The sequence below is a fragment of the Talpa occidentalis genome, unplaced genomic scaffold (assembly GCF_014898055.3).
Source record: "Talpa occidentalis isolate TD23 unplaced genomic scaffold, MPIMG_talOcc4v2.1 talOcc4.10, whole genome shotgun sequence".
Taxonomy (NCBI): Eukaryota; Metazoa; Chordata; class Mammalia; order Eulipotyphla; family Talpidae; genus Talpa; species Talpa occidentalis.
The window spans coordinates 81,509,559-81,520,930 of NW_023600993.1; the positions used below are offsets into that span (position 1 = coordinate 81,509,559).

Here is an 11,372-nt window from a genome sequence, read left to right on the forward strand (position 1 = left end):
TATAACATTTTGTTTTATTTTTTAAAGACACGCTTTACCACCAAAGTTTCTTCAAATAAAGAAAGTTTTAAGTCTAATGTAATCTGATGTTAAGACACTAGAACATAGAAATCTGTGACATTAAAATGAAATCTTGGCTACACATGAAATCTTGCATCACTCAGTCATTCAAGAAAGAACCTATTTGCTAGTCTTAAAATATTTTAGTGGATTAATTACCTTTGACTCACCTGGAATTTATTTGGGCTTGTCAGTTGCTTATTATATTGATTGAACTATCAATCTATTATTACTGTTTTGAAATAATATCTTGATCATGTCATTTCCCAGTTATATATGGGACTTTTTCACCAATCTATGCACCTGTTTCTTTTTTTATTTTTTATTTTTCTCATCTAATTGCAGGTCTAGCCTCCTCCTCCTAGGGGATAAGGTAGGAAGGAGCAGGAATCTTAACTGTCTTGTTTGTGGTTATATCCACTTAAAACTGCATTCAAAAATACTGGTTGAACACATAAACAAGAGAAAGCTCTATTTCTTGATTCATCAGTGTTAAATATCATTTATTGGTTGTCCACATAAAAAGGGGAAATCAGTAATACTGATACATCTTCTCTGGTCTTCCCTTCACCTTTTGATGTCCTGTTGTTTAATTATTATCCTGAAATTTTCAGTAATTGGAATATGAACCTTCTGAAATCGCATACTGATTTAATTTTAGTTATAAGTGTAAATGTGTTCAGTGAACCCACCTGTTAACTTCTCAGGGCACTTCTTCTAAGGTAGGCTTTATTGAGAAGAGCTCATAGATCTCATGAGATTCACTCTATTCTTATTTAATGAATCACCTAACACTTATACAGTGCTTTCTGCATGCCAGATACTGTTCCATGTGCTTTACAAATATTAAGTAATTGAATCATAAAATATTAAAGTTCTTGAATTTCTGTATTTAATTCAGTTGGCATTAAGTTCACATGTCCTCTTGGCTTGGCTTGGGGATTTTTTTGCAAACCTCCCTTTATCCATGCTCCATCCCAAATAATTCAAAGGCGTTCCTCCTCTGCCTCTGGCAATGGAAGCCTGAGGCCAACTTCATTTCCACCTTATACTCAACTTGCTTTTTCTACTTGTATTTCTGAGGAAAATCACTTTGATCCTTGAGCTTGAAACTTTAGCAGGATTTATGTGTGTTTGCTATTTATTCATTTATCCTAGAACACATCATAGTTGAACACATTTAATAGATTTGTTAATTTAAATCATTTGATTTCATGGTTTTAGCTAACTTGGGTTAAAAGCGGATGCCATGCTCACTTCGTCAGCACATAAACTAAAATTAGAACCACACAGAAAATTAGCATGGCCCCTGTGCTAATGACATGTAAATTCTTTTTGAGATCCATCAAAAAATAAATCAGAGTTGAGTCCATGAAGCCTTATAATCCCACTATGTTCACTGACAATCAATGACTTTCCCAATGTTTAAGGCAGGATTTATTCTACTTTCTCAGTTGTGGCAACTAGAGAAACTGTTAAGGAGGTAGGAATAACAGTAAGAGACTATCATAATTGATAGTCACATTTATTACTTACAAAGTATCAGTAACTCTGCTAAACACTGAGCATAAATTAACTCATTTGATCCTCACAACACTATAAAGTATGTACTTTTATTACCTCCATTTTATAGAGGGAAAATAAAAGGCACAGGGAAATAAGATACCAGCTCCAAGTAGCAGAGACAGTATTTAAATCTTGGAAATCTGATACCAGAAGTGATGGTGTTAAACCTTATTTTATGCTGCCGATACCACAGTCGAAATCACATTAAAGTTTCTATGTAGCTCATGTGGATCTGAAAAGAAATATGGGTGTCCTAGGAAGGTTGGTCCATCCATTCATTCAGATATGCCACACATTCCTAAGGGCAGGGTTTGTTCCCATTTATGCTGAATTGATTGGGTGATTTCATTTCATCTTGGCTCATCCTTACTCAACAAAATCAATTTGTGGATAGTCCTTTTAGCATTCTTAGCTGCGCATTTTCATATCATCACAGAAAATGCTAACAGTGGACTGCTATGTTGCAGCAGGCCATCTTTGTCTGCTTATGCCTCGGTGAGAGAGGAAAGGACAAACTTGGCAGCCAGCCATGTAATTAGAATTAACTTTGGCCAGGAAGGCGTGACAGATGAGCCGGCCCGATCACTCCAATATTTGCCTGTCTACATGTGGAATTCCTGTCTTAGACCATGGCACAGAAGGAAATGTTCCTCTTTTGAAATTTTTCTCTGTATACCGATCAAATTGTTCCCTCGGGACACATCATAAAGAAATGTCATTGAATACTCTAATTGTGGCATTCACCAGAGCTATTTTTTAAAAATCAACATTGGTCACAAACTCAGATTTTAATCAAAACCAGAATTCTGGTGAGTTGAGTGGTTTTTACAATATTTTTCAGCTTAAATATTTGATAGTCACTGGTCCCATAAATTAAACCTGCATTCAAAAGATTTGAAGTAGATTAGTTTAGCATTTCACAGTTAAGTTAAAATAGGAATACTGCATTCTTTCTTTGAGGACAACGCGCGTGCACACGCGGGTGCGTGCACACACACATGCACACGCACTCTCACACACTAACATCACCCTACCAAAATACTTATTTTTCTCTCCACTAAGTATTACTCAAAAGTATCTGAAAGTTTAAAATTCAAACTTGGCAGTTGTATAATCCTCCCAGGGGAGGAAATTCAGGAGAATTTAAAGAAAATTGGTTTAGCAATGTGTTTTGAATATAGGCAACAGAACATTTTCTATTTGGGTACAACTACATCAATGAAACTAGAGTCAGAGGAAGTCTTGTCCGATGCCATTTAGAAGGTTGTCAGAGCTAAAGGAGGCGTTAGAAGAATACTAGTTGGAACAGAGAACTAACTGCCTTAAGGAAAGACTCTATTTCCTTCCATTTCCTGCTGTAGATAAATGAGCACCAAATATAGGAAACCATAAGGTCATTTCAGCAAATAAAAACCAACCCATCATTCTGGGTATCATATGTTGTGGTTATTGCTGCTGGTACTTTGCTCACTGTGATGACTTCAAAGTGTAACTGCACATTTTCTGTCGCTCCTCCTGCACGCCTGGATCCCAGTAGGCTCACAATTGCTTCCATCTAGAAATTGCAGAGGAACTTATAGTAGTTGACTTCTGAGACCAAATCGTAAAAAGCCAGGTAGTTTCCACCTTGTTCATGGTAATGCTCACTCTTGTAACCCCAAGTTGCCGGGCAATAACCCTGACTACCCTGAGACTGCTACTAAGAAGATGGTAGAGCTCACTGGTTAAGAATACAGATGCTAGGACCAGACTGTGCAGGTTCAAATCCCAGCTCTGTCAACTACCAGTTATATAATCTCAGGAAAGATACTTCATCTCTGTGCCTCACTTTCCTCATTTATAAAATGGGGAGAAATAATAGTCTGGTGCACAGCACATGTGGTCTTACCTGTATACCATACTAGTTGTTTAGGAGGTCAAATGTGTTAATAGCTTAGAACAGTGCTGGCAAATAACAGACACTAAGGAAGTATCTGTTAAGTGGAAACACACATATCCTCTCAGACCTGCATCACAGTTTCAGAAGTAGGTGCATTCAATACAGTCTAAAAGCAGGTCTTTCTGCATTTTGGGATTCAGAGAACAGATCCCTTTGGCAGCAAGTGAAAAGGTTGTTAAAGATCTGATAAATGTAAGCAGTTCAGACCAAAGAAAATGCTAGGGTCAAAAAAGAAGGATGCTTCAGAAAAACCTCTTTTGCTTTTATTTCCCTTCCTACATTCTAAGCTGATGTTTGCTGTGTTTACATCACTGAATCGGGCATTTCCCTACTCATGTCCAAGCACTGAGTAAGATATTTGAACTTATAAAATTTACAAGTCTAAAATAGTTACCAGCATGTACTCCCCCACTCCACAGCTTGCCTCACCCTGTGAGGGATTGGGTTATAAAAATGAATGAAATCATCATTCCTGTTTACTGGATAATCCCAAAGCTAAAATTATAAAAAGGAGTAAGGGAGACAGCAATGAACATTTAAGGAAAATGAAGACATATGGGTATAGAGAGACCTCTCTAGATATCTCTCAGGGTAAATTACTGGCAAACATATCATAGTCTGATCGTCTGTGGTTTTCCTTCATTCATTTTTTTAAATGAAAAAGGGAGGTAAATTTTGCTCGTCGAAATCCACTTAAGATACAGGTCTATTAGCTTAAGCAAATATACAAATATACATGCCTTCAAAGATGCCAAATGTGCTAGTCATTAGCCAGTCTGCAATATTTCTCATATTCTGGACTGGAAACTACATTTCCCAGGTTCTCTTGTACCGTGGCTTCCTGACAGATTGGGCCAATGGGGGTCTGATGGAGGGCTAGGGGGTGGGAAATGGAGAAGCCAGGATATTTCAGATTACATCTGTGGGGATGGTTATCTTCTCCATTACTTTAATTCTCACTGGAAAGACCTCGCCATAGTTGTGGTGATTTCCAAAAAAATCACCCAGATTCTGGTCCTGGTGACCACATTTTCTTCTGTTGAACTTAGGGTTGGTGTTTGCTTCTTGGTATTACTAGTCTCTGGATTGCTCACCATCCCCTGCAGGGCTTTTACCTCTCCCTCATCTATGTCATCAAGTCCCTCTACTAAATTCCTTCTGTTTAAAATACCTAGGGTGATTTCAGCTTTCTTGATTGGACTTCATAGATAACCTAAGTAACGTCTAAAAGTGGTTTTTGATTTAAAATTTATAGGAATAGTGTTGTTTTATTGACCTGACACATATATAGGCACATACTTTATTGACCTGCCTATATTAAGTATTCTTTGATGCTAACTTTAATTCTTTTGAGCAAAATGAGTTCTGTTTATGATATGCATAGAAGTAATCATAGTTGCTCATTTGGTGGACATGAGAGTTGAGTTGCTCAAGAAAAAGAATTATCTATTCAATTTCCTTTCAATCTACCTTCTCATGGGCTCCTCATTGTACATCCTCTGTTTTTGTCATACCAGCTGCACAGTACATTAAACTCACCTATGGTCTATGATACATAAAAATTCATCACCCATTAGAAATAGTTACTCTCACTTCCATCATTTAGCAGATAATTAATATTTAATGGTTCTTTTCCTCAAGTAACACTTTTATTGACCTCAGCACCAAAGACTTGGCATGAATCTTTCCCCATAAACCATTTTATTTGTTCACTTGGTATCAATTTGGGGGTCAGGATATAGAATTTGGGTGCTGGGCTCTATCAGGAAATGCTGTGATACCCTTAGGGATTTGAAATTCAGTAGAGAAGCTAGGATCTGCATTCAGAGCTGACCGTTTGCACGGAGGCTTTATTGCAGCTGCAGACTTAGCACATATGAAAAGGTTTTCTGTGCTCAGCTTCTGGATGGGGCAGATTGCATCACTAGGAATTCCTGTCTTCTAACACATAGTGACCAACACGCCTTAATAAGCATTTGCCTTTTTATTTTCAGGTCAATAACGTCATGCTTTCTGTTCATTATGGAATCAGTTTTTTTTTTTTAATTTCCTTTTTAAACTAGAGGGAAAGGCATAAAATAATAATTCCAATGCCGTGACTCTGGTATGCCCTGTGCACTAGTAGTCAGCCAACATAACTCAGTGCAAACGATGGGCCAATGCTCAGGTTTAAATAAGGCAGGATTTCTGGCAAGAGAGGTTGTTGTTAGGGGAAGGTGCTTGTGTATCCTTCCATGAGGTAGATGTTCTCGGAGCAGGTGGGAAATTTGCCCCATGCTGTCAAGGATAGCATCTTCCCAGCAAAAGAGTCAAGGGTTCAAAGTTAATCCATTTGGGTTGGAAACACTGACAGCAGAATCTGAGGGAAACAGAAACGTCACATAGGACACAGCACAGACCATCTCAGGAAGCCAGAAGATGAGCTCAGTCAGCAGGCCAACATCACAGCTATGAAAGGCCCAATGAAATGGTGCAAAGGTAGGGGTAGGGGAATTAGAAAGAGCAGACTGGCTCATGGGTTTCAGTGGGCTGGGCCAGCAGGGAACTAAGCTCAGAGGGGCTGCCTCTGGAGGGGTTTCTGCCTTCCCTTGACCCTGCCCTACCTTCAGAGTTATCCTGTATCCCTACAGCACTTACATATGATAAGGTTGTGAAATGTCCCTCCAAAGAGCAGGAGCCACTGAGCTGCTCTGAAATGTCATAAAGTACTGATGGATATTTTCTGGCATACTACTTCTCAATACTGTTCCCCTGTTTGAAGACCCCTTGCCATATTATCCACATTGTGGCAAACAATGACTTAGATAAATTTTCTCTCCAGATCAATGAATCATGCAATCCTAAGATACTCTTTCATGTTTAGTGTACATTGTGCTATTCTTAGGGAGAGCCAAGTGAATACTTACTTAGGAACCTTCCTCTTATAGGCAATCAACTGTTAGGAAAGAGAACCTGGGAAATGCTGACAGGTCATATGTACCATAAGTTTTCCCTCTTTGTGTCTAGAAGATTTTGAATCAAGGCTAAATTGGAGTTTGATGAAATGGGGATATAGTTACAGCAATATTTTCCCACTCTGCTAGCAAAATGCACAAAAAGGAAACTAAGTCATCTAAACACAGACTGGATGTCAAGGAAGACTGTTAGATAACGCTTTTTTTCTTTTCTTAAATTTTATTTTATATATTTTTACATCATTTTTCATTTTTGCACAATGTATTCATTTTCATCTTGGTTATAGTCCCCATACAATTCCCATCCCCCCTTGTTTTGATCCTACTCCCTCCTTACCCCCCTGTAGTGTGTCTCTGGTTTATAGTTGCTTGTTGATTTTGGTTTTTACTTTATTATAATTAGTATTTTTCCCAGATCAAGAAGATGTGGTACATATACACAGTGTGGTACCACAGATGTGGTACATATACACATATACACAGTGGAATATTACTTAGCAATCAAAAAATATAAACTCATGCAATTTGCAGCAATATGGAGAGAGCTGGAAGGGATCATGCTCAGTGAAATAAGCCAGAAAGAAAAAGAAAAATACCAGATTGATTCATTCATAGCAGAAATTTAGATAACCCTTTCTTCAGGGTTAGATAACCATGCTGAGTACATCTCTGAGTAAGAGTGGGAATGTCTGTGCATGGGGGTGATGGGAAACAGGTGAACTTGAAGGGTGGGAAGAAGGTAATTCTTAGTCCTGAGTCAAGATTGCCCAAGAAAGCAGCTGAGTACCTTCTCAATGGCTTCTAGTACATTCTACAGTTTTGGTACTATTATAATTACAGAAGGAAATTACAACAACCATTCTTTTTTTCTCATTACTCCATATGAAACTCTGCCCAGTGGCCTTTCATTCATGGATACTTAGAGTCCAGTAGGTGTTAACTGGTGGCAAGTAGGTTATATCTAGACAAAAAAGTATTAGTTTTGGCCTACAAAAAATTTTAATTTTCAAATTTGTATTCAATATCAAAACTGTAAAAAATCTACATAGAAGCCTAGAGCTCCCACTTTTTTTGAAAGAGAAAAATCTGACAACACTAGGATATCATTGTCACATAACATCAGTGTTCTGGACCAAAGTAATAACAGAGCCCTCCAGATGGGGTATATGCTCCCAGTTTTCCATAGACCCCACTACTCCCTAACACCCACTGTGATCTGTTGTCATTTATCATTACATTCACAATATTGTTTTTCTTAATATAGAGTAAGATAAAAGCCAACTATGTCTTATATAAACATCCCTATCAAATACAGGAAACAGAGGAGATCTAGAACAATTTATTCATGCCAAGGAATGTTTTCTCACATCTGCTTTACTTAACCCATGTGTGTTACCTGCATGAATGCTGTTAGCATTTGAGTTTGAGAGCCTGAATTAGAACCATTTATAATAGAAGGGTGCAAATCATAGTGAGTTTAATACTGATCACTCTGTGGCACATACATGATCACTTACAGAAATCACCATTCCTTCTGCCCTTGTTCTATCGACAGCCTGGGAATATAGATGTTAAAAATGTATGAGAGGAGTGGGTCCAAGAATTATCTGCTCAGATGATTAGAATTTATTTGAATCATCAAAACTCCTTTTTGAAATGATTACTGGAAATAGCTTTAAAAGGCTAAATGATACTATCCTTAATGAGCTGTGTGAATAACCACAGAATTTTGCATAAATGGCATGCTAATGAAAGAGTCAATGACCTCTTAGAATTGGCTAGAGAGACCCAGGTGGAGGGAGGCTGCTCCTGCCAGTCAAGACTTCTCAGCACACAGGGGCATAGGATGCCTCAATAGATGGGATTTTATAAGTGACTGTCCCTGAGTTAGAAAATGTCTCTTTTTTAAAACAGATGGAAACACTGGAACTCTAAGAACTTTAATGCATTTCAGGTTCCATAGTGTTTTTAAGACTAGACTACAGAGATAGTTCAAAGGGGTGGGGAATGCCAGCAGAATGGAACAAGTAAAGACCCCTAAAATATGAAACACACACATACATGGACAACAACAATGACATCTACCAAGACACACATTTACATACAAGGAAGCTTAGAGAATTTAATAATTTGTTATGGTTCCAAACCAATTAATGGACTGACCTAAGGCTCAAATTCAGGTCTCTGAAGTAATCATAGAAAGATGGAGTGGACAAAGAGCTGTCCTCAAACTCCAGATGGGCTGCAGTGAAAGACGTATATTGGACATTTTCTATGTGGGATCAAAGGGCAGATTCACCCCTGGAGGGTAGAAGCAGTAGGGTGTTGATTAATGTTTAGCAATCTACAATCAGCATGGTGGGTAGAGGGAGAAGCCCTGATTTGTAGATTTTGCCAATGTCTACGGTGTGAACATATCCATCATAGCTGATTTCAAGCTGCCAGCTTGAGGTACTAGGTGTGGAGTTCGAAACAGATGTGCACAGCCAACTCTCTAGTTGCCGTGAGTAGGAATGGGTTTGCTCCTGTGTACCACTAGGTAGAAGTCTCAAAGGATTGGACTTTACCTAAATAAGAGGAGAGCCACCCAAAATTGCCCTCCATTGCTTTGTGAAGAAATGAGGTAGTCATTTCTGTAGGGCACCAGAAGCTCGATGAGCTATCATTGACCATAGAAGGCATTCCTGAGCTCCAGAGGATCTTGGGTAATTCTGACACTGTTATTGATAGATTTGTGTCAAGGTTACATGCATTCTAGGTGGGAGGGAAGAGAAGGGAGATCTCAGGCTTTGCAGGGAGACAAACCCAATTCTGATTCCAACTTCACAGGACTGTATTACTTTGAATAAGACATTAAATCACTATCAGGCTTTGTTTTCTTTTTTTTTTTTTTTTTTTGGTGGGACCCTCACTGGCAGCCAGGGAACGAACTGACGCTGCAGAGGCTGCGGGCAGCCTCGCAGCCCAGCACTCAACCGCCGCGCCACCAGGGGAGGCCCAGGCTTTGTTTTCTTATCTCTAGAAAATGGAGATGGTAACAACATCTCTCTTGGTACTTGATTAAAGAGTCTCATCTCTGAAAAGTGGTCAAGTGCATTTTCTATGTCTCTCTCTCTTCAATATTTCCATACAGTCTTCTCCTACTAAAGGCAAAGAGCAAGCATTTATATGTGTATCACTTTAGAAAAAAATCTGGCTATAGGACTAACAGCTAGCATTCCTGCTTCATGGTTTGATCTGTGTTACTAAAAAAAAAAGAAAATATGTAATACATCGAGCTGAATTATAACATGATTCCACTGAGATTGGCTGGAAATTTTTAAAAGAGAGAAAGGGAAGTCTACCAGAGTCTTGACCACTAAATCTAGCTAAAGGCTGTAGAACCTTTTTGAGATACTCCTATCAGAAGTCCAGCCAGCTGGAATGTGTTTTGTAACCTTGCCTTCAGTGTAGCATTATCAGAGGAAACAAACAAATGACCTGCCAAATTGGTTTTGGACCCATTTTCTCCCGCTGGCACAATACAGTAATGTTCAAGAAGAAAAATAGAGGCCACCATTCCAAGGCCTGAGTCACTTTAAGGGGGAAAGTCAGTACGTGACTTCAGCGTTTCCCTACCCAACTGAAAATGGCCGCCCAGAAACCACCAAGGAAGGGAAAGAAAGCCCTGAGACAAATCTCTTTCCTATTGGGTTGTTGGAAAAGTTGTGATGCACTTTTGCTTCTAAAACATAGAAAAAATATGTCATGAATTTTCCAACAACCCAGTAAGAGGCCTCTGGAAGCAGGTACCTGGCCTTTGATCACATACTTAAGAGCAGGGAAACATTCTACTTCTGCCATCTTCACACAGTGGACTAAGCAGTGGACTCCAGATGTAGTGGACATATCACATAGAAAGATAGAGATGACATAGCAAGCTGGTGACCAGCCCTGCCTCAAAGAAGATTTTTCTGTCAAAGGACCCCATGAGTGTTTGGAAGACATTCTCCTTAATTTTATTATTTTTTTCCTTGAAAACATGATTAAATGTTTCAGAGAGGCTGCTGACAAGGGAGAATTGACCACTCCTCGACCAAAGTGAAGGTCTGCTCAGCTGTTTGAGTGTTATCTTCTTATAAGACCAAGAGCCTGAGACCTCTCCACAGGAGAAGATGGAGATTCAATCTATGATATACCTGACACTTTGCTAAGTTATCTTGCTGAATCCTCACTACAACTCTATTCTTCTCTTTCTGTGTAATGGAAATCAAGGCTTGGAATCATAAAGTAATGTCTTAATAGTATAATCGACCAAACTGGTAGCTATGAGATTCAAATCCAGCTCTAATTTTTCATAAAACCGTAATACTCAACTTTCTGCCCCATTAATTTCCTGAGTGGCTTTAATGAGTATCAAGCATTGGGCCAAACCCCATTGGCATCATGATGATTGGACAATAAGTGCAAATCCAGTCCAATCAGGGCCTAACTCACTTCCATATGAACTCAGCCTGGTAGGTTAGTGTGGGTATAAAATGACATACTGAACCAGATTCTACCCTCAAGGGAAAGGACAACACTACCCAGTGGCTAATCCAGTATAGCTTGGGGGTCTGTGTGCAAGTTCAACAAGAACGAAACAAAAGGAAAAGTCTAGGTGGGCGGATGGAGGAGGTGATCTGTAGATATCAGGGTAGAAAAGACAGTCTTTGTAGAGAGAAGACATGTCAGCCAGGTTGGCTTCTGTTAGGTGAAGAGATGATTAGAAAATAACTTAAGTGCAGAAATGAAAATTAATGGGAATAGGACATGCAAAGGAAATTATAATGTGATATCACTCCATGCCCTCCAGAAGAGTTCAAAACTGAAAA

At 38.9% G+C, this 11,372-nt stretch overlaps 1 non-coding gene across 1 annotated transcript; it reads left to right on the forward strand.

Moving 5' to 3' along the window:
* Positions 1–1,309: 1,309 nt before the first annotated feature.
* On the forward strand, positions 1,310–1,415 carry LOC119237739 (U6 spliceosomal RNA). Its single transcript, XR_005123386.1, has one exon. It is a non-coding gene; the product is annotated as a U6 spliceosomal RNA (small nuclear RNA).
* The last annotated feature ends 9,957 nt before the right edge of the window (positions 1,416–11,372 follow it).